The following is a 20,503-nucleotide window of genomic DNA, read 5'->3' as shown; positions in this document are numbered from 1 at the left end:
GAAGGACGAAGTCCAATTCACATGTGCCATTCACCTCAGACATTTTTTGCTGCACTTATTTTCTGCACACACCTACAGCATGCAGGACTTGTTAACTGGGATGCTGCATTGGAGGAAAATCTGTACTCTTGAGTTGAGTACACCTGACATTTAATGGGAAGTAAGAAATACTGGGAATCACCAGCTAAACCCATATATTAGGTGTCTGACAATGAAAAATGTAATTGATACTGACTAGAAGTTTATCAGTTGCATTCATGGGCCCAAAATAAAAGTTTTTTGCTCGAAAGACCTTATAAACAGAGAAGATGAGAGAAGTAAATGGAAAAAAGTAAAATATATGAAATCAGTATGTAGCAGGAATTTTGCCAGGCTAGCTTTAATTAATAAGGCTTTTGTTTTTATTCACTTGCCTAAGAAACCCCCACACACAATTTTTTTTTTTCTGATTTGGATTCTATTTGGTGTAATGTCATATACTGCATGCTATATCTAACAATGGTAATTACTGTTGGTTTTGTTTTCTACTCAGATGTAACAATGCTTTGATGAACTGCTTTTCACTTTAATTGCATTAATTTAAACACATGTATCTGATAAAATATTTACTGACAACTTATCTGGCAAGGACATACATGGTTCAATAAGCACAAATCACACTGTACTTTGTACATATTTTATAACATTAATTTGTTGGTCAATGTTTAACAGCTTAACACTAGAACCATTTCATCACACATTCTATTAGTTCATCAACAAACATTCATATTTTCTAAATGGTAAGCTGTAAAAAAGAAAGAATGATCCTCCCCATCTCTATTAGCATGTGACTGATGAAAATAAAATTAATCTTAATTAAAATGTATTGATATCACAAAGCAATCATGATTTTGAACTTGCACATGAAAGAGAAAATAGTTTTCTGCAAAAATTTAGAAAACGCTTTCTTCATATTATCAGAGATACCCCAAGTAAATTAATTCAGGACAAGCCCAGAGTCATAGGTATGGCATTTTCATCAATTGTTTTGATGAAAAAGAAAGTTAAAAGCAATAATTAAGGGGTTTTTTTCAGGCTTCTAGACTTTATTTTGCTTAATTTTATGTCATTTCAATGACAAACTCAATGATTTTGAGGGTTTTAAGTAGTAACATTAGATAGTCCCATTTAGGTCATCACTAGAGAGGGTGATAGCTCCCATCTGCTCTGGACACTGACCATCCTTTAAGCCTTGCCTCCTCCAAGTGCATACTAGAATTAAATCCAAACTGAACCTTTAGAATCAAGGATTTGAAGGGCATTTCACTGGATTCTGGGTCAAGGCTGGTGTTCCTGCTCCTCTGCTGATTCTCTGAGCCTTATGACAAGAAGGATCATATCCACACTCCAGCAAAACTCTGGGACATTGCAACAACCACGGGGCCAGATTTGGTGTTGAGTGAATCCCACCCAAGGCTCACTCAAACTTGGGAGTTTGATTTCTGTCACAGCAACAATTGCATTGCTTTCATCACACAAACTATTTCTGTTAGTTCGACTTTCTTCCTCAGTCAATCTCACTGCAACTTCTTTTCTCCAGTGACAATTAGAGGGAGCTTAGAGGAAATATTTTCCTTCACATAGCAGGAGATGATTTTAAGAACTGACCAAAGCAATGTCTCTTTGAAATACTATGAGTGCCATAATTTACACAGAAAGAGATCACCTGCAAGACATATGCATAGAGATGGCTTACCCAAATCCTCCTCAACCTTGGCTTATTGGTTTGTTTACTTCAGAAGAAAAATTAAGCTTTGATAAAGATTTTTCTGTTCTTGAACAGTTTTGCCATAATGTTTTTGTACTGCACACAGATTTTTGTGATTTATTTTAATATAAAATAATTTTATTGAAGTGTTTTCACATATATTCCTTGGGCAGGAGCAGTATAGCTACAAATACCTTCTAGTGGCTGATTTGAAGACTCAAATTCACTCTCAGCAGGTTGAATAACTCCCACACATAAGCAATACATGGTCCAGGGAATATTTGACTTATGCAGCCCAGAGGAAACGAGAATGAGGCATAATCTACATGCTCAGATTGTGCCTTGCCTTCCTTCCATACTGTCACCTGCAGGGAAAAAACAATGCTTTTATACTGAACTGTAATATTTGTCATCTCTCTGCAACTTTCCTGTTTGTACAAGAAGAGGGATCAAATAATGAGAAGTACACTGAGTCCTGATGCAGTCGTTTGGAGGTCTTGGAATTTCATGAAAAGTCATCCTGTTCTAAGACTGGGGTTTGGGTTAGATGGTTTTTTTTTCCCTTTCATTAATCCCTCCTCTTTTTAAATCCTTAAAATCATGATTTATTTTACTTCATATGGTCTGTTGCTGAACACTGCTGGCTTCTTTCTCATGCAGTAGATTCTTCCCTTCCTTGGAGTATGTGCAGGGGACTGCCTGCCATAGCACCTGTTTTATAAAGAAAGAAAATATCCACTGCTGATTTGTTCCTCTCAATAGCCAGCCCAGATATCTGTCTGATTTCATTCATTAATGTAGAGATTAGTCCATTCATACTGGGTGCTCTTTTTCAGAAGGTAATGACAGTGCCTAGTGAAAATGGGTCATGATTTGTAGTGGATTCTGTGGCAACAGAACTAGATCCTGACTCTCAATTTGCCTTGTGAGTTCTGTTCATTACAGATGAATAAACATCCACAGCATGAAAACAACAATAAAATGGTCTGACTAAATTTCTGACAGTTAGCCAAATTCTTGATAATCCTTAATGCATTCACCAATGTCTATTCTTGTCCTGAATAGCACTTGACTTTACAATCCAGTAGCAGTTGTTGAGGCTATTCCCATTCTATCCTACAGCTCCAGTCCATGTCTTCCCTCATAAAAACCATCCATTTTCTCAGGCATTCCCTACATCTCTCTTCAATTAGATAGTCTTTTTCTGCCCCTGGTCCACAGTTTTCCAAATGTGCAGTGCACAGAATCACACACACTACCTGAGGACTTAGCAGTGCTAAGCAGGGCAGAAGGATTGCTTTCTGAGCCCAGTAGATGGTACTCCTGTTTAGATAGTTCAATACAGTATTTGCTAGTTTTGCAGCAGACTGATGTTGCTGACAAACACAGGCTGATTGAGCCAAAATGCTGCAAACACAACCCCAGAAAATGATCCTGCAGTAGGCAAAAGAGATGACCTAGACAAGCTCATTGATATTCATCATATTTTTCCCCTGTATGATGAATACATATTAATTCATATATATGAACTGTAACTATATTCAGTATTTGATCTAATCTTGTTCGTATTAAAGTTTTGCATTAAACCCTTATTGGCTTCAACATCAATGGGAATGGGTTTGTCATTTCTGTTGATTATATAGAGGCACTCAGTTATACTTTTCTTTTTATAGTCTATTTGCAATGAACCATAGATCCATTCATAAAAGATAAGAAGACATCAGACTCAGTACTTTCAATGCCAAAAATAAAAGTTGATGCTCTTTCAACTAAGCAGAATGCTGTCAATAGAAATTAGCAGTGTAAAAAAATGCCGTGTACCACAGGGAGATGCAATCAAGGCTTTCACAGACAGACCAAGTGTTCTTGGAACACTTTTTATTTTACATACCCTTAAAACTTAAGCAAGTTAATTCAAAGTGCCTTCTATGAATTTGTAAATATTATCTCATTGCTGTATACATGCTCCAAAGCATTTCCCTTTCTATTTGGATTTTCCGCTCTTCTTTCCAGCAGGCTAGATTAAGCTTCAATGCAATCTGAATATTTGTGATTAAAAGGCTGATTTATCATTTTCTAAAAAGAATAATCATACTGTCATAGGGGGACAGTGGGTTGATTTGGAATACCTGTCAAGCACAAAGGAAATCCCTGCAAACAGTTAAAACAATTGGAAAAATTGCAAACCTATTTACAAATTTCTTAGCATTTTGTCTTTACACTAATACGATGATGATTTTTGACCTTAGTAGCTTTCCCCAGCACAGGCAAACAAGCTTTGAATTATTGTTCTGCTGCAATGTAACAATTCCATTGCTCTGACCCTTGGTGTCTTGCAAAATACAGTAGAACAATAATTGTCAATCCTTCCTATACAATGTGCTAGATTTGACAGAGGTCAGCATTAGCTACAAGACCTTTGGCTGATGCTCAAAGAGGTAATATCTCTTCTCTAGTTCAGTTGATAAAATGTTAAATAGAATCAATTTTTGCCATGCTTTTGTGGAGACAGAGATAAAAACAGTTTTTACACTGTAACATTTTTTAATAGACAGAAAATAGATGACAGTATAGCTCAAAGTGCTTTGGTAAATATACTATTTAAATGTCAAAAGTTTTTATTCTTCTAAAGAGAAATGCCATCATTCTTCCTTCCAATTTGCAGTGTGATGAATCTAAGAAGGCTTTGCTGTGTGCAAAAAATAGAGGATTTTGTTGCAGATCTTACATGAGTAATACATGAAGGAAAAGACTGACTCATAGACATTTTGTGTCAGCATGTGATTTGTACAAAGCAAGGATATAATCTGACATGGAAATAAAATGTGTGTAGATGCTCCTCTTTGGCACCATGGAGAAGCTGGTGGCAAGGTCAGCAGCTACAATGTCTAAGCTCCTCACGTTGTAAGCAGTTGTTAGTTAAAATTTTGCTTCGGTCCTAGACCCTGAGTCTTTTGTCTGTCATCTCTGAGTGTTTTGATTGAAAAAGCTTAAGAGAAAGAGACATTTATGGCATGAGGCAGTACTCCATATCTGAGGGGGAAATCAGACTTCCAGACCAGAAAGAAGAACTGGCATATGAAAAGAAAGGAAATATTTCTCATAATTCAATTTAATAACATTATTCCTTTTGGTATAGTTCTAGACTGTGCACATAAAACTGTCTAATGTTGAAATAAACAGCAACAAACAAATTCTCCTTGAGATTACTTTAAGTGTACTCCCTAGTCTTTACCCATACAAAACATCAACCACACAAATCTTTTCTTCCCACTTCTGTTGCTTAATGCTGAATACACTATTTTGAATATGCTGTCAGCTGAGGTTGATAAAGACTGGGGCAAGAAAAGCATCATTTTTCGATCAAAAAGTCGTCTGTTAGAAAACAGCTATTTCACAAGACCATAATTTGACACTTCAGCATCTACTGTGATCTCCATGAAAAATATAAAACCAAAATGTGCCTAAATTACAGGAATCCCAGCCTTTGCAAGATTTTCCTGCAGTGCATTTGAGAATTTTCTCTGTGCTGGGATGCTGCTGGTCCCAAGAGTTCACTGTTACACAGTAAAGGCATGCACTTCTTCAGGGCAGCAAATGTGAGAACAAGGGAAACAAGGTGGAAAACAAGCACTTTCATCTTTTGAGAAGCATTTGTCTTATGCGTATTCACACAGAAACTATGTTGCCATACTGGTGACATTGCACATGCTAGTGGAGTCAAGCACTAACTGCGCTGAGCCTGTGTGGCAGGCATCACTTCAGATCTGTTTGCTTCTCCCACCTCACCCCATGCCTGTCCCTGCTTGTCCTCATCCCCATTCTGATCCCTGTCTTTGCCTCTGCTTCCTTCATCTTTGTTTTCTGTAAAACCCAGCAGTGACTGAGGCTCTGTCTACTGATACAGAAGTGGTTCTACAGCAAGATAACAAAGGAGATAATCATCTAACTGCAACATGTGATGGAGACAAAAAGTCTTTGCAATACTTACTGAAAAATGCTTGCTGGAGTTCAGATGTCTGCGCCCTTCATTTCCTACCTTGCCCAAAGTTGAGCTCACCTAACTCTACCTTGCAACAAACCTCCCATGCCTTCAGTGTGCTGTCAGTGATGTGCTTGGTTTTAAAGCTGGGACAGCTAAAACATCTAATTAAGAGATTGTCCACTCATTGTCCCTGGAGAAAAAAAAAATGCCTACCTCTTGACCTTTGGTTAAATATGTTGTGTGGAAAGACATAACAATGAGCGTGAACATTTATTTTCAGACTGTGTGGGAGAGAGGTTTATGGAGCAAAGCAATCTGTAATCAGTCCTTTTTTACTCCTTCCTACATTTCCAAAAGATTATCCCAATGCCAAACCAGCTATCTATCCTGCCTCTAAAAGAGGCACCTGGCAATTACAGCTCTGCAAAGGTACAGGGTTCCCTTTGTGGCTGTGTGTGAAAGAAGCAAAATACCCACTTTCATCTTTGCATCTAAGTGCATTTGTACTACACACATACACAGGATTTTTCTACAAAGACAGGAAGGCAAGGTCTGTTTTTTCATCATACATTTAAAAGTGAACTCTCACTGCAGGCATGGGGCAAGCAGCTTGCTCTTGGCTTCACACATTTGCTTCTCAAGAACCCAAGTGCACTGAGCAAATATGCACATTTTATTACTATTACTACTAGAGAGTGTACTCTGATGGTTGTACATATATATTTGTCCATTTAGCAGCACTACTGCTGGAAGGTAGGTGGAAGCAAAAAAAAAGTCTATTACCAGGAAAGGTAAAAATTTAGTGACACAATTTAGTAAACTGTATGAAGCATGGCATTCAATGCTCAGGAAAACCCCAGATATTCAGGTCCTTATCTAAAGTATGTCCAAACTATCTGCACTTCTTGAGTCTGCAAAGCTGAACTGGAAATTGGACAAGACAGGCTTTTCTGGTATTGCCTGTTTCTGGCTTGGGCAGATAGCAGAAGATAGCATCTCTCTTTACACACTTCTGCAGAGCAGCAGCAGTGCAGGGCTAACCAGGAAGCACAGTGATGTGAAGGAGAGATAATAAAGCCCAGGATTAACTATGGCAGGCCCTGGATTTTGTTCCCAGGGGAGGTCATGTCCCATGTGCCCCTTTGTGTGAAGAGTGCTGCCAGTCTGAGCTCCCAAAATTTCTCTCTTTCCCACCCAGTGCTGGGGTGTCAGAGGCTGCTGTGTGTCTTTTTCAGTGCTGCCTTTGCAGAAGATGGGCAATCCATTTGTGTCCTGCAAGATTTCTCCTACATAATCAAGGGAAACAAGGGAAAAATAAAAGATTCCACAGACACTAAATCCACCATACCTTGCAAGCTTAAATCCTGCAACACCTTCCTGTGTCAGGAATTGTGGTCACCTGTCAAAACTGAGATTTTGGTGGTATTTTGCTCACTATTTGAGGATGCAAACCCCACTGTGGACTCCACAGAGTTTGGGAAATACACCCACCCTGATTCACCTGGAGGCCGTCTAGCCTAAATAAACCAGAAGAAAAAAAGACAGGGTTGGTTCACTCTATTGGGGAAAAAAAAAAAAACAAAACAAGAGCTTGAATTTTTTTGCCTTGAATTATTTTCATTTGTAGGTAGGTTCATTTACAAGAACCAAACTGATTCTATATAACAATGTAAGCAAGCATCCATACTGAGTGATTAAAGACAAGGTTACAGAATAAATACTGATCTACATTTGCAGTGTATTAATAAATACATTGAGCAACTGTTGTGTTAAGTATAGCTTTTTCTTCAACCATAAAAATGTACATTTCAGGGCTAAGGTGAAGAAAAACATAAATAAAATTGCCTGGTATTATGAAGAGGGGGAAGGGATGTATGGAGTGTTCATAAATAGCTGAAAGTATCGATCAGTGATGGTGAAATATCAGTGAACTGTGCAGAGCACTTTGAGTTACCTCCTTGTCTTTGATTAGGTTCAAATGTTAAACTTAATCTGTAAACCTTTAAATGGGATTCTGAGCCAAGAGTCTTGAAGACCTGAGGTTTCAGAAAACAACTGCTGATTTGATCCAAATGTCAGAACAAAATGCAGAGAAGGACTTCATATTGGACTTGGAAATGAAATTAAAAATCAATGAACACTTTTTAGACATTCTTCTCCCCTTGAATATTAACAAGCAGGTAAGAGGAATAGTAGCATCTGGAGAATTGTCCGTATTAAGACTCTATGTGGTCAAAAGCTTTCTTGCAAGGTAAAAAAAAATATTTCATATATTATATTATAAGTATTTTTTAACATGAAAATAAGAAAATTAGAGGATTTTCTACTTTCTATGTACGATTTTTTTGTTTCCAGAAAGAAAAGGCTTTTTGCCTCTGTGTTTCTTTGAGGCAAAAGCAACACACTTTTTTTAAAGAAAAGAGAGAAGTTTCACCCTATTTCCTACAGGACACTCTCCGCTCTTCCGCGTGGCTCCAAGGACAGCCTTGTTTTAACGACAGCCTTCCTCATTCTCAAGTAAATTGAGTTTTCACTGTTTTCTTGGTCCACTTGGGAGGTGGGCACTGACACTGGGGATCAGCTGCTGGCGGCGAGGGCTGCATTGTAATGCAGAACAAATGAGGGCTGGATACGTGCCCTCCTCGCATTCAGCCGCCACTGCTGCCACTTACAATTACAAAGGACAAGAGCAGGAGACACTCCAGCAGCGGGGAAGCATGACCTGCGAGCCGCAGCTCATTTCGCACTGCACTTATTCAATACAGCGCTGCCCTATAATTTCCTACAGCATTGTTATCTGTTCGCCGCTTACACACTCACACCTTCATTATGTCCCCGGCTGCCGGCTGCTTGTCACATCTATTGATTGCAGCGGGGCTGCAATTTGCATGGATCACTCGGGATTGTCCTCAGCCACACCGACACCGTGCCGGGGACCGGCATCCCTGCCTGGGACTGACATCCCTGCCTGGGACTGACACTACAGGGACCGGCATCCCTGCCTGGGACCGACATCCCTGCCTGGGACTGACACTACAGGGACAGGCATCCCTGCCTGGGACCGATATCCCTGCCAGGGACTGAGACCTCATCTGGGGACCGGCACCTCAAACGGGCTGATCCCACCCGTAGGGATCGGTGTCCCCTGTAGAGCACGCTGCTCCTGTCAAGGCTGGCACCACTGCTGAAGTGCACCACCCTTGGAATGACTTGGAATGTGTGACACCCTTGCGGTGACTGGCATTCCTGCTGGCAGCGATGCTCCTGAGAGGCACCGATGCCCTGACAGGCATTGGTGCTTCTCAGAGGCACTGATACCCCTGGCAGGGACTCTGCCAGGGAATGATGTCCCTTTCGAGGGGGCAGCAGCCCACAGGGTCTGGCAGGAAGGATCAGGATCCTGCCCCAGGAAGGATCTGGACACCCCCATGGGAGCCCGATGCATGAGCATCCGAGAGAGACTGTGCTGGCTCTGCAACAGGCTCCATGCTTGGGTTCCAGTCATTGCCTCATGCATAGCCACAAGGAACTGGGCACCCAAATCCCTCTGCCAACTATTTGGCATTAATTTCCACAATTATTGGGCAGGCGTTTTAGCACAGAGACTTGAGGAAAGACTGAGATACAGGGAACAAGAAAGGAAAATTGTATTAGATGAATGCCAGTGTTGTCTGTACTGCACTAGGATTTTTTATTTCCCTGTCATACTGAATGAGACTATCAGAGGGTGCAAGTGTGTCTGTGAGTCTGAGGGTGTCTCCTGCAGATGCAAGCTGGTATGCCAGCAATCACAGCCGGCATATGCAAGGAACAGAGCATCCCACAGCTGGGGAGTTGTGAACTTGACCTGAAATTGGGATGCTGTGCTCTGACCGGGTCTGTAGATGTGCAAACCCGACTGAGATGTCAGTATTTAGCTGGGACTAATGAGATACAATACTTAATCCCATTTGTCTTTAAGTCAGTAGGAGAGGTCTGATGTCTTTGGCTGGAGGCAGGACTGGATCTGATATCAGAAGTAGCTGAAGATTTCTGTCTAAAACTGTTTAAGTGGTTGCACAAGCAGAAGACAACAAGGTGATCAGATGGGGCTAAGAAAAGCACTAATTGTGTTCCAGGAGGAATATAAATAGTCTCCTAAAAGGTTTGGTGAATCATTTGCCCTTTCTCTTCTGCACCTTTGTGTTTCAGGGAGAGGTTTTGTGAGATTTTGGCTGCAGAAGGAAGGAGTCCAAGCTACCTGAATGGTGGTAGCTCAGCGGGATAACAAAATCCTCACATTACTGCAGAGCAGGCAACTACGCAAACCTTTTCAAATCCTCTCCACAAGTAGAGTGCAGATAAAAGCAGGCAGCAAAATGTTTCTGAAATTATCTGTGATGGAGTAAAATCATGCATCATTTCATGAGGGATGCTGAATCAATGCTTATTACTTACAAGTAAGGTGTTTAAATCTTTCAATGGGTATGGGAAGAAAAGAAAGGGAAGGGAGGGTCTGAGATGAGCACAGTAAATTGTACCATGAATTTAAAATAAATCCATCCTAATTTTTCTTATTTTAAATTGTAACATATATATTCCTGATCATTCTCTATCCTTTCCTTTCAGTTTATGACACTGTTTAATGTACTGATCCATTTGCTTCATTTTTGTCTTCTTCTTTTCTCTTGCTGTCACACACAGCATTTTAAAGAAACTACACCAGTGCATATGAAAGTCATAGCTTGCAGGAAAACAATCTGATCCTACTAAAATATTTGTAAATGAGAATTTTTTCTTTGTTTTCTGGGTGAGAAAAAGCAAGTTTCCATTTCTAAAGAACAAGAATTATCACAGCAATTTTTGAGAATTAGTTCTGAAAAAAGGCAATCATGCCTCAGCTTGGGGTTAATGATTTCAAACTTTCAACATTAATAAATAACAACTCTCAGTTCAGAAATTTTCAGTATCTATGGTAATGCAAAGCATTATAATTTTATTTATTATTGCATCAAAATAGATGATATTAAACTACAGCTTCCTACACACAGCTGAGTCTGGAGTTGTTGTCATGGTTGGATTTTTTGGTGAAGTACTGTACTTCTATTCCCAGTCAGAAGGTCATGAGAATCATAACACACCCAGACATTTACCTTTCACCATTCCTGCAGGAAAGAACACTGTGTCACTTTAAAAATTTACAGCTGAGGTCAAGGCCACAGGAATCAAACAAGCCCACACAGGCAGGGGTTGGTGAGGAGAGGTCATCCCTGTGTCAGCAGGACCACAAAGTGCAGGTGGCAGAGGCAGGACAAGCTGCTCACCTCTGCTTTGAGACCCCACACAGACCATGCTGTACATGGTGGCCTGAATTTTGATAGTCACTGATATTTGTATTTTTAAAAGGAATCTGAAAATAGCTAACTTGTGGCATGATTGGAAAATGTGCTGTAGTGTGTGTGGGCTTCTCTGACAACAGCAGAGTTCAGTCTGATACAAACCAGGGCACCATTTCCACCTTTCTGCATGGGCAGAGTCACTTCCACAGATAAAGAGAGAAAAAGGAAGAATCCTGCAAAACTTCCTAAAGACCTGATGGGCCATGTTTTCTATCCAAATTGTCCTCTGAGCTCAAGGAAACTACACCCCCAGCTTTCTACCTCAGTATGATTAAGGAGGCATCCTGTACAACAAACACCACTCTAAATTATGATTTTTCAATATTTTTAGTTTTTTCCCAGAACTTTTTATGTGACTTGTTTAAATCCAAGAACAATGGTGAAGATAAAAGAGCAAGAAAGCTTTCTTGTGCTATTTCAGTATTTGCTGAACTAATAATTCGATGTCATATATGATGATGTAGTAAGTCAGCAAACGTGAAATATCTCTAGGGAGCTCTTTGTTCTGCTATTTTTTTCCTATCCAGTGCTTCTGGTTGTCAACAGAAAAACATAAAATAAATTTTCAGATTCTAAATAAGGCATCTTACATATGATCCTAATACTTCTTTCTGGAAAAAAAAAAAAGAAACAGTCAAGCACTGATGTATAATTTTCTTTAACTGTTTCCCCTTTGATAAGATATAATGGGAATTGAGCATTTGAAAAGGATGTTTATTAAACTGATTCTATAAATGGAAATGTATATTTTAAGCCCTAGGATTCAGGAGAATACTTTGTACTTTATATTGGTGTCATTTCAATCCTACTCTCCTTTGTCCCACTAAAAAAATCTAGGGAGAAAAAAGTCACAGCCATAAAATTTTACCTCTTTTTAAGGGAAGGTCTACTTTTCCCAATTTTGGCTAGTTTTAGATTCAGAGAAACACTGAAAAATCCCACGTTGCCATAGCTTCACTCAGTGAAGCTATCCAATTTGCTTGTGTTTAAATAAGAAAGCAGTTTCCAAAATAAAGTTGATGCCAATGTCTGAAGGCCTGTCTATCTCAAGCTGTGTGCCAAGAAGTGCAGGGTGACAAGACTCTTCACTTAGGTCTTCAACTGACTCAAATGTAAAGAATAAGTGGGAACAATCCAGGCTTAGGTCTCCAGTCTTATGGTTAAATGACAGATTTAAAACTGTATTCCCACTGAATCTTTCCCTACCACTAAGCATGGCAGAGTTCACATCTGCAAATTTTATTCCAAAACTGTCCAGCAGTAAAGAGAAGTTCATTATTTTAAAATAATTCTTGTCAGTTTGGCTAAGGTTTTATTTGATACAGCACCTGTGCTTCAGTGGCTGCCTGTCATTGTCATCCTGAAAAACTGATTTTCACTGCTATGATACACAGAAATTAATGCCTGAATGTAGATTTAGTGAGCAAAACTAAGGGAAGAAGGATTTGGACAAGGGACAGAGACAAATCTGAAGGGCTCTATAGCTACTACTAATTAACATGGTAAGTGCAGAGCCACCAAGTCACTCTGAAGGAAATTGTTATTATGTACAATGACTTTATCTATTTCTTATCTAAAGGAAGGGCTCAGGATTCACCACTGAGATGGACACATTGGGCTTTAACAGGTTTACCCAAGATCTTAAAATAATGTCTTTGACTTGCATCTGTATGATAGGCTCAAAACTTTTGGTCATATGAATCATCCAGAGATATCAGGTGGCTCTTTGGGACTTCTAGGGTAAGGAAGATACAGAGGTTAATTACTGTTCTCTCTATGTTTCTTCATACCCCTGCTTCTCCTGATGCATATTTTGGATCTGTCACCTGTCTTTGTTGCTGCACAAGTTTTCCTGAGCTGTGGACACCATTGTCCTCCAGGAACTCAGTTGCTGTAGAGGACCTACATGCAAGCACCTCTAGGTATCTCTCCTTTCTGCAGATAGAGGCTTCAGCACTGCTACTTTCCTGATGCCTATCTGAGGACAAGGAAGGAAAATCAGTTGTAGCTCAGGAGAAAAAAAATTAAGGGGAAATTGATGTGGGAGGTAGAGGATAAACTTGTAATAGTATTGACTGCATTGCATTCTACCTTTCCCTCTCTCATGATAATTGAAGGAGTTTATTTTTTAATTCAGTAACTGCTATTGTTTCTTCAGTGGTGCTGGTGGGTATTTATTTAGATCTGTGATGGCAATCATAGCTCCATGAGATTTCCTTATCTACATTATAATATCACCTAGACATCCCAAGCAAGAGTTGGGGATCTATATTTGTAGGAGCTGCATCCAGACACAAGACAAAGACAGTATTTACCTCAATAGCTCACTGACAACCAATGAAAACAAAACTTCTGGGGAGCAATATGGCTTCCTGTCATCTTGACCAACTTAAGTACTTAGGCCAAACCTCCTTTCTGTGTGAGTTAAGGCCTGGCATCAGACCAACAGCATCCAGACCCTGTACTTATTCCATAAGATAGTCTGGTAGAGTAGGAAAGTCTACATGGGCAGTCACCAAGGGATGTCCATCTGCATTTACCAGTTACACATTATGGTTTAGAACCATCTGCAGGATGAAAAAGGACCAAGCTGCTGGGTGCAACCATCAGGAGAAACCAGAGTCAGAACTTAAAGCTAGATTTAAACCACTCTACATTAATTTGTTATCATATAGGAAATAAAATGTAAAAAAGTTTTTTAAGAAATACGAAGCAGCTTTCATGTTATTTGCTTTTCTCTACCTGCAGTATGTATCCTCTGTGATTCCTAAATGGCCAAACTGCACTCAGCAAACAACCTTCCCCAGGAAAACCATTGTATCAGATGTTTACGAGAAGGTTATCCAAGGATAAATAATATTTTATTAACTTCTCCATAGAGTTTATAACTTAGTTCTTTCCAAAATAATATTTTCTTTATTTTCTCAATGACCTTACTCTGCTGTCTGTTGTAGGGTGCTCAGCAGGGGCTGTAGGGCCTTACAAATATCAGAAATTTGTAGCTGTCTGTTGCTACTGCTGGCCAGCTGTTGGAAAACAGATGCCTCTACAGCAGCCTTCTTGTATTTCCACACACTTTTCTGCATTTACATTCTGAACTGTCGTGTTCAGCCTTACAGTAATTATATATCACATAAATCTCAATGACTTTTGAAAAGTATGTTTAAAAATAAGTTGACAGAAAATTGCAGTGAAACTCCTTTGAAAAGTGATTGGATATCACAGAAACTTGATGAATCTGATAGGGGATTAACCTGTTAGCCAGAGGTAAATGCAATTCAATAGACTTTTCCTTTATTGACTATTATTACACCTTATCCTCAGCCACTCTCTGTAACAAGGTCAGTGACTGCTGCTGGAGGTCTCCAGGAAAAGGCTGTAACACTAAACATATGTCAGCCTGCAAATGTAAACTTTAGTCAAATTATACTTCCATAATAACTTCTTTAAACTGTAGCACACTACATTACTGAAATAATAGCAATAACTATGTTGTAGCATTTTTCAGTACTGCCTTAATTCTCTACAAGGCAGCTACCACAAGATTACTCTATAAAACATTTTTAGAGTCCCAGAGAAGTTGGTTAAGGTTTCTCATGACATAGGCTTGCAGCATTCCTTTTAGAAGATGGTAGCCTTTCATCAAAAATTCTGCAAGTCTTTGTGATCCACATGGCTGCTATGGGGAGAATTTATTCATAATTTAATTTTTGGAACTTTTCCAAACTGAAAAGATTAGGGTGAAACTTATATTGTGTGCAAGCAGCCCACGGTCATTTCAGCTTTCCTTAATCCCCTGACATAAGTATTTGCATCTGTATTTTACTGATGAAAAAGCTGTCAGCACAGAGAAATGAACTTTTTGGGCAATTCTCTTCTCAGGTGCCCGATTTCCCAGCCTGAGGCAACTGCATGATGAGGGTGATGCTGTGGTTCAACCTCTTGGGAATTCCTTGCAGCCAAGGCATTGGGTGGGCTGGGACCCACCAGTGACACTGCACCCCTGCCCCACCAAGGGCTCATGAGGTGTCCCTCTGCTCTGTCCCAGGGTGTTCTGCACAGCCCCACTGCAGCATGGGGGGCTTTCCCCCAGCAGCCTTTGTCTTAAAGGTTTTATTCAAAGGATGTAGAAGACAAAAATGTGTTTTCAGTAGTTCAATATCAGAGAATTACTACTGCAAAAGAATAACAGTAATAAGAATTATAATAAATTAATAATAATAAATTACTGGTAATAAAAAATTAACAATAATCTGTTACAACTTGATGCATTTCCAAGTGGTTGAAGAAAGTGGATTGGGATACTGGGCACAGAAAGCAAACTGTACAATGGGGGCCTCACAGAAGGCCTGTGAACAAGTTAGTCTCATATGAACAAACTGTCTATGACCAGTCTGGACTGGGATTAAAACATCTGATGACAGAATGAGGTTTCAGACATCTCTGCTTTTGGGACATTTTCATTCCACATTTTGGTTCAGTTTGTTACAAACACAGGAAACACTATTAAAACCAAAACTGTTTCTGGTGATGAGCTGTACCTCTACTCCCCTGAAGAGTCAGAGCTGCTGAATTATGTTCTAGTATGCCCATAGAAGCATCTTTCACAAAGTTTTGCTTTATCTCCAGTGACTGCTGCTGGTTTGTGTGGCATATACAGGCTAACTAATTACAACATTTTACAGTCTTTGGCACCAAGGTATTTTCCCCATTAAAGAGACTATTTTCTAAGCAGCTTTGAGATGTTTAGCTCATGCTCGTCAGGGAGTTGAATGCCACCTATTGTTGGCATGTTGCACTAAAGCCCCATCAGACTAGAGATGGGGTTTGGAGAAATGAGGGGGATAGGGGAAGCTTCTCCTGTGGGAGATGAAACTTGGCTGCTGTGGCTTTCCCACAGCAGAAAACACAGAATCCCAGATCCCTTCAGTTCTGTTGCAGTTTAGTGAGGGTGCAAATCCCTTTAGCACTGCCTTAACCTCCAGCTATGCAATACCACAGTGCTACCCAGCCTGGGATATTTCATGTGCAAGAATATGCAAAGCAGACAGGAGGACCTGTCTGCAGTGAGGTATTTTTCTGACAAACTTGATACACTGAATATGGATCCCTACCCTCATTGCTTCATCACCACCCTGTGATGTTTGGCCCCAAAGCTAAAGTGGTTTTTTGCTGCAAATAACCACACTGACAGCTCCTTGTAAGTAGGGCAAGAGTGGATTAGTGCAGGCATTTTGCAGCAGAAGGCTCTGGAGTCTCACCTGCACAGCCACACGATTGCATTCATGTCCTGCTTTAACGCCCTTGAGCATCTTTTATCTTCCAAATTCTAAGGGCTTTTTTTTTTCCTCTACCTACACAGGCAGGAGGAAGCAAAATCAAACAAAAACGAGATGGAGAGGAGGGAAAAAAATAGATGGTGGCTACTGCATCCCTGTCCCCTCTCAGGAGCCTACAGGGCGTGTCTGCTCCCAAGCAGTAAATTGCAAACATTTCTACCATGGCCTGCTGCTTGCAGTGTACATAGCTCCTTAGGAAAGGGACAGTGCAGCTGCAAACTGTGGAATAAGGCAACCAGATGGCCTCTTCTTCAAGGGTTTGTGCATATTCTGGGAAGTGCAGAGTCTGGAGCATGCCCCTCCCACTTGCTGTGCTGTTCAGCAGGACCATTTTGCTCTGAGAGAAGCTCCCCCTGCAAATGCTGCAACACTTGTGCAGGGCATTCCCTGAGACACCTTAGATGCTCAGCATCATTTTACATATTTGCATTTTTGTATGTTCAATATAGTATTTAAATTGTTTCACCTGCAATTTTTGTATTATGTCACTGAAAATCAAGCTACTCTAAATTTTAAAAAACAGAGGGATAATGAAAAAAGTTGATCTCATAGTTATTCTACTTCATCTAAATTTGTTTGTACAGAAAAAGTACTGGCCACTCATAATACACATGGACACAGTATTCAGATTTGTAGAACTTTCTCAAATATTTTTTCCCTAAAGTTGCTCATTTGAAGTCCTTAGCTGAAATGAGGATGGACTGCTTTTCCCCTTCATCCATTTTAATTTTTTTCCTTTTCTGATGATTACTAACTCTACACTATATTGCTTAGGCATGGAAATTTAAATGGTAATGCATAATTAAGGTGAGCAACCTGCCATCCAGTTTCACACACTCTTTCCCTGTCATACTCTCATGGTCACTATCAGTCTCCCAGTTAATAAACTATTTGGACTGCCCTTCAGCTCTACTCTTTTGAGAGAACCTGAGTGAAGTGAATTGTCACAAATCCTGCAAAGCTTGGACTTCTTGCTTGGGTACCTCAAGCACTGAGAGGGACCTGTCTATCTCACAAGAACAGGACAGGGGTTTTTGACGTGCTGGCTGGGATCAATGGGTTCATGAGAGGAGTCACAGCTCCCAGACAGCACAGGGAAGAGGCATTTACATCAGGACATGCTCCTTAAACTCTCCTACCTGGCTGACTCACCTAGGCCTGGATGGGTGACTGTGCATTGTTATGATGTGCATTTCTTCACAGGCTGTAAGTCAAGGTGTGTGAAATTATGCCTTTAAAACAATCTGAATTACTTCAGTTTGAAGATAACAAAGAACAGTCTGAATTACTTCATTTTGAAGGTAATCATTGTAACCTCCACAGGTTGTTGGCCCATGGAGATGAAAAAATCCTGAGATGCTTTACTCAACAAAAAGGAGCATGGAACACCACTAACAATCAATCACCAGGGCACTGAGGAACAGCCATAACTTCTGTGGCATGATAAAACTGTCAAGTGCATTGGTTAACTGAGAGAACTGAGAGAAATGGTGTTATTTTATAATTTAGCTTTTTCCCACCTCATTGATACAGGTTTTGTATTTCCTAGTTTGAGTTTATGTCACTTTACCAAAGTGCTTGAAACATGTACATGTTTTTCTGAGCAGAGACACAGACCCAGTCAAGTGGGATTGGTAATCTTGCATTCAAGTTTAAAAAGGCTTTTGAAACCAGGCACTTCGCTGGGTGGAAAAGCCAACTCCTTCCATTGTGGGGAACAAGAGGAATAAGCACAGCACATTTAAGGAATTTTACTGACCTTGTGGCTGGACAGTATAAAAAAATTACTGCCTTTCACACTTTCTTGAGGCCAAAGGGAAACCTTTCACCAGCATGACTTCAGCTGTCTTCATGCCTTGTCCAGTCCTGAAAGCAGCCTAGGAGGGAGCTATACCACCAGTACAGATCTGTCATTGCTAATGTTGCCTTGCTGATACTTTCTTAGAACTGTGCCTAGAAATGAAAAGCAGTTTGTGAATCTGCTAGCACTGAGTAACAGTTTCTGAGAATTGGTGGCTTTTCACCTTGCCTTGGTAGCATGACTTCTCTAGGGACTGGCAATGCCAGTCTGTCTTCTTAACATGTTAGATTCCAGTAATTTTGAGAGTATGCTAACAAAATATTATCAGAAATAAAGCCTTCAGAAAATCTAATGAGCTGAGCCTGAAGCCACTCCTAAAAATGAATTAATGTCCCAGGATGCTCATTTTCCTTTTAATTGGATCTGGCTTCCTTTTTAGATCCATGATGGAGAGAACACAGATTGGTAGTGAAATACAGAAGACACTTTTCTAAACCTGGCTTCTAAACTAAGTGACTTAAATACCAGACTGGTCAGAACTTTGATGTACAGTTGAACATGAAGTTGTGTTTTGCTGCAGCAGTCACTATTTCACATACAACTACAAGCTCTTGCCACACTAATAGATGAGAGTCAGCTGTGGTCAGAACAACAGAAATCAGAAGGAAAAGGGGAGGAAGGTTAAAGGCTGAAACTGAAAATAAAAAAACACTGATTGCCTCTCTGTTTCCCTGCAGACAAGTTTTTATCCCTGAAACAGACAGAAGCACTTTAAAGAGATGTTTACTTAAGCTATGTAGCAGTTTGGGTGATGTGTATATTGTAAAAAACTCTGCCAGTAACCTGTAAAAACTAGGCAAGTAAGAACCTACTTTCATGCAGAGCTTCCTGAACTATATCTGACATTCAAGCAATGCAGGTCTGGATTTTCAGGCTCTCTTTCTTTAGCATTTGAGATGGGAGGGCAGTTCCCCCTGAGCCACACAGCTGAAAGTGAGGGCACATAGGGCCTTCTTACCATATGTGACCTGCTTCGTGGAGCACAGAGGGTCCAATGGGTGACATCACCTTGGCACACCTGAGTTATCCATATCCAGGTTTAAGTGAGCACCTTTAGGGACTTTTATGGAAGTGGTTTTGTTTATTTTATTTGAAAATCTGTAACGTGTAGCTCTGCCTTATCCAAAAATTACAGAGAGAGGCCTATATACCAGCCAAACACAGAGGGTTTCTAATAGCTGGGAGGGTTGCAGTGGAAGTGGTTAGCAGCAGGAGCCAGGTAACCTACATTCCAACAAGAGGAAGTTTTAGATTTAAAGGAGTTCTGATAAACAAGGGTTTGCTGTGCTCCTTCAGCCAACTGCAAATGCAGTAGGCACTAATGATGACATTCATTATTTAACATAATTTTTCTTGATATTCTTCCATTTTCCAGTCACCACCTAAGGTTTCCAGATACGTGTTTTTAAACGAGATAATATGTAAGGACAATAGAGCATAGAAGCAGTAGGTCTCTCGTAACTTAAAGCAGTATCTTATCTGTTGTGTACCCTGGCTTTTTGTAACGAACATGTAATGCTTTGTAGTCAAGCTTTTCAGAGGATTGCTGTTGTCATCTTTCCTCTCTGTAAAAGCCCCTCTGCTCCCGACACTTTAATTGCACAGTTGCCGAAATGAGGCACTGCAGAGTGTTAATGTGTGAGTCTGAGCGACAACACACTCCTCTTTTCACAGAGCTTTTGCCCTTGATCGTGAATGTAGCAGAGCACGTACCTTAAAAATAACTGGAGATTCAAGGGGAATCGCTACACTTATCCTCTTGCATAAGGTTTGTTGACACAGGGATCCTTCAACAGTAACTCATATTCTTTCACTGGGAATAATAAGCATCGCAATTAGTGAACTAGTTAATAACTGCGTGGTTGGGGAGGACAGCAGAGGCATTTCTGTGTATGTAGAAGCGGAGTGTTCAGTGTCCACATGGTCTAAAGCAGACAAAAAAAAAAAAAAAAAAAGGCTTGAAATCCTCCCTGCAGCCTCCCTTCTTGCGAGCTGCCCCTCCGGCTTCTCCAAGACGAGGCGGCAGGATGTTTTTATTCCCCACGGGGCCATTCTCCCTCGCTCTCTCCCAGGAGCCGGGCACAGCCGGCAGCCCCGGGGGAGCGGAGTTTGGGGGCGAGGGCTGGCGGAGCTGATGTCAGCGCCGGGCGGCGGGAGCGATTGGGCTGCGGGAGACTTTGCAGCAGCAAATCC

The 20,503-nt window shown here is 40.5% G+C and overlaps 1 long non-coding RNA gene across 1 annotated transcript; it reads right to left on the bottom strand.

Moving 5' to 3' along the window:
- Nucleotides 1-293: 293 nt before the first annotated feature.
- Nucleotides 294-20,436, bottom strand: LOC143691962 (uncharacterized). Its single transcript, XR_013179782.1, has 3 exons — nucleotides 20,024-20,436; nucleotides 18,209-18,402; nucleotides 294-2,112 (listed from the first exon to the last, which is right to left on the bottom strand). It is a non-coding gene; the product is annotated as an uncharacterized LOC143691962 (long non-coding RNA).
- Nucleotides 20,437-20,503: the final 67 nt, after the last annotated feature.

Source organism: Agelaius phoeniceus, chromosome 1 (assembly GCF_051311805.1).
Source record: "Agelaius phoeniceus isolate bAgePho1 chromosome 1, bAgePho1.hap1, whole genome shotgun sequence".
Lineage (NCBI taxonomy): Eukaryota > Metazoa > Chordata > Aves > Passeriformes > Icteridae > Agelaius > Agelaius phoeniceus.
This window is presented reverse-complemented; position numbering and strand designations above follow the sequence as displayed.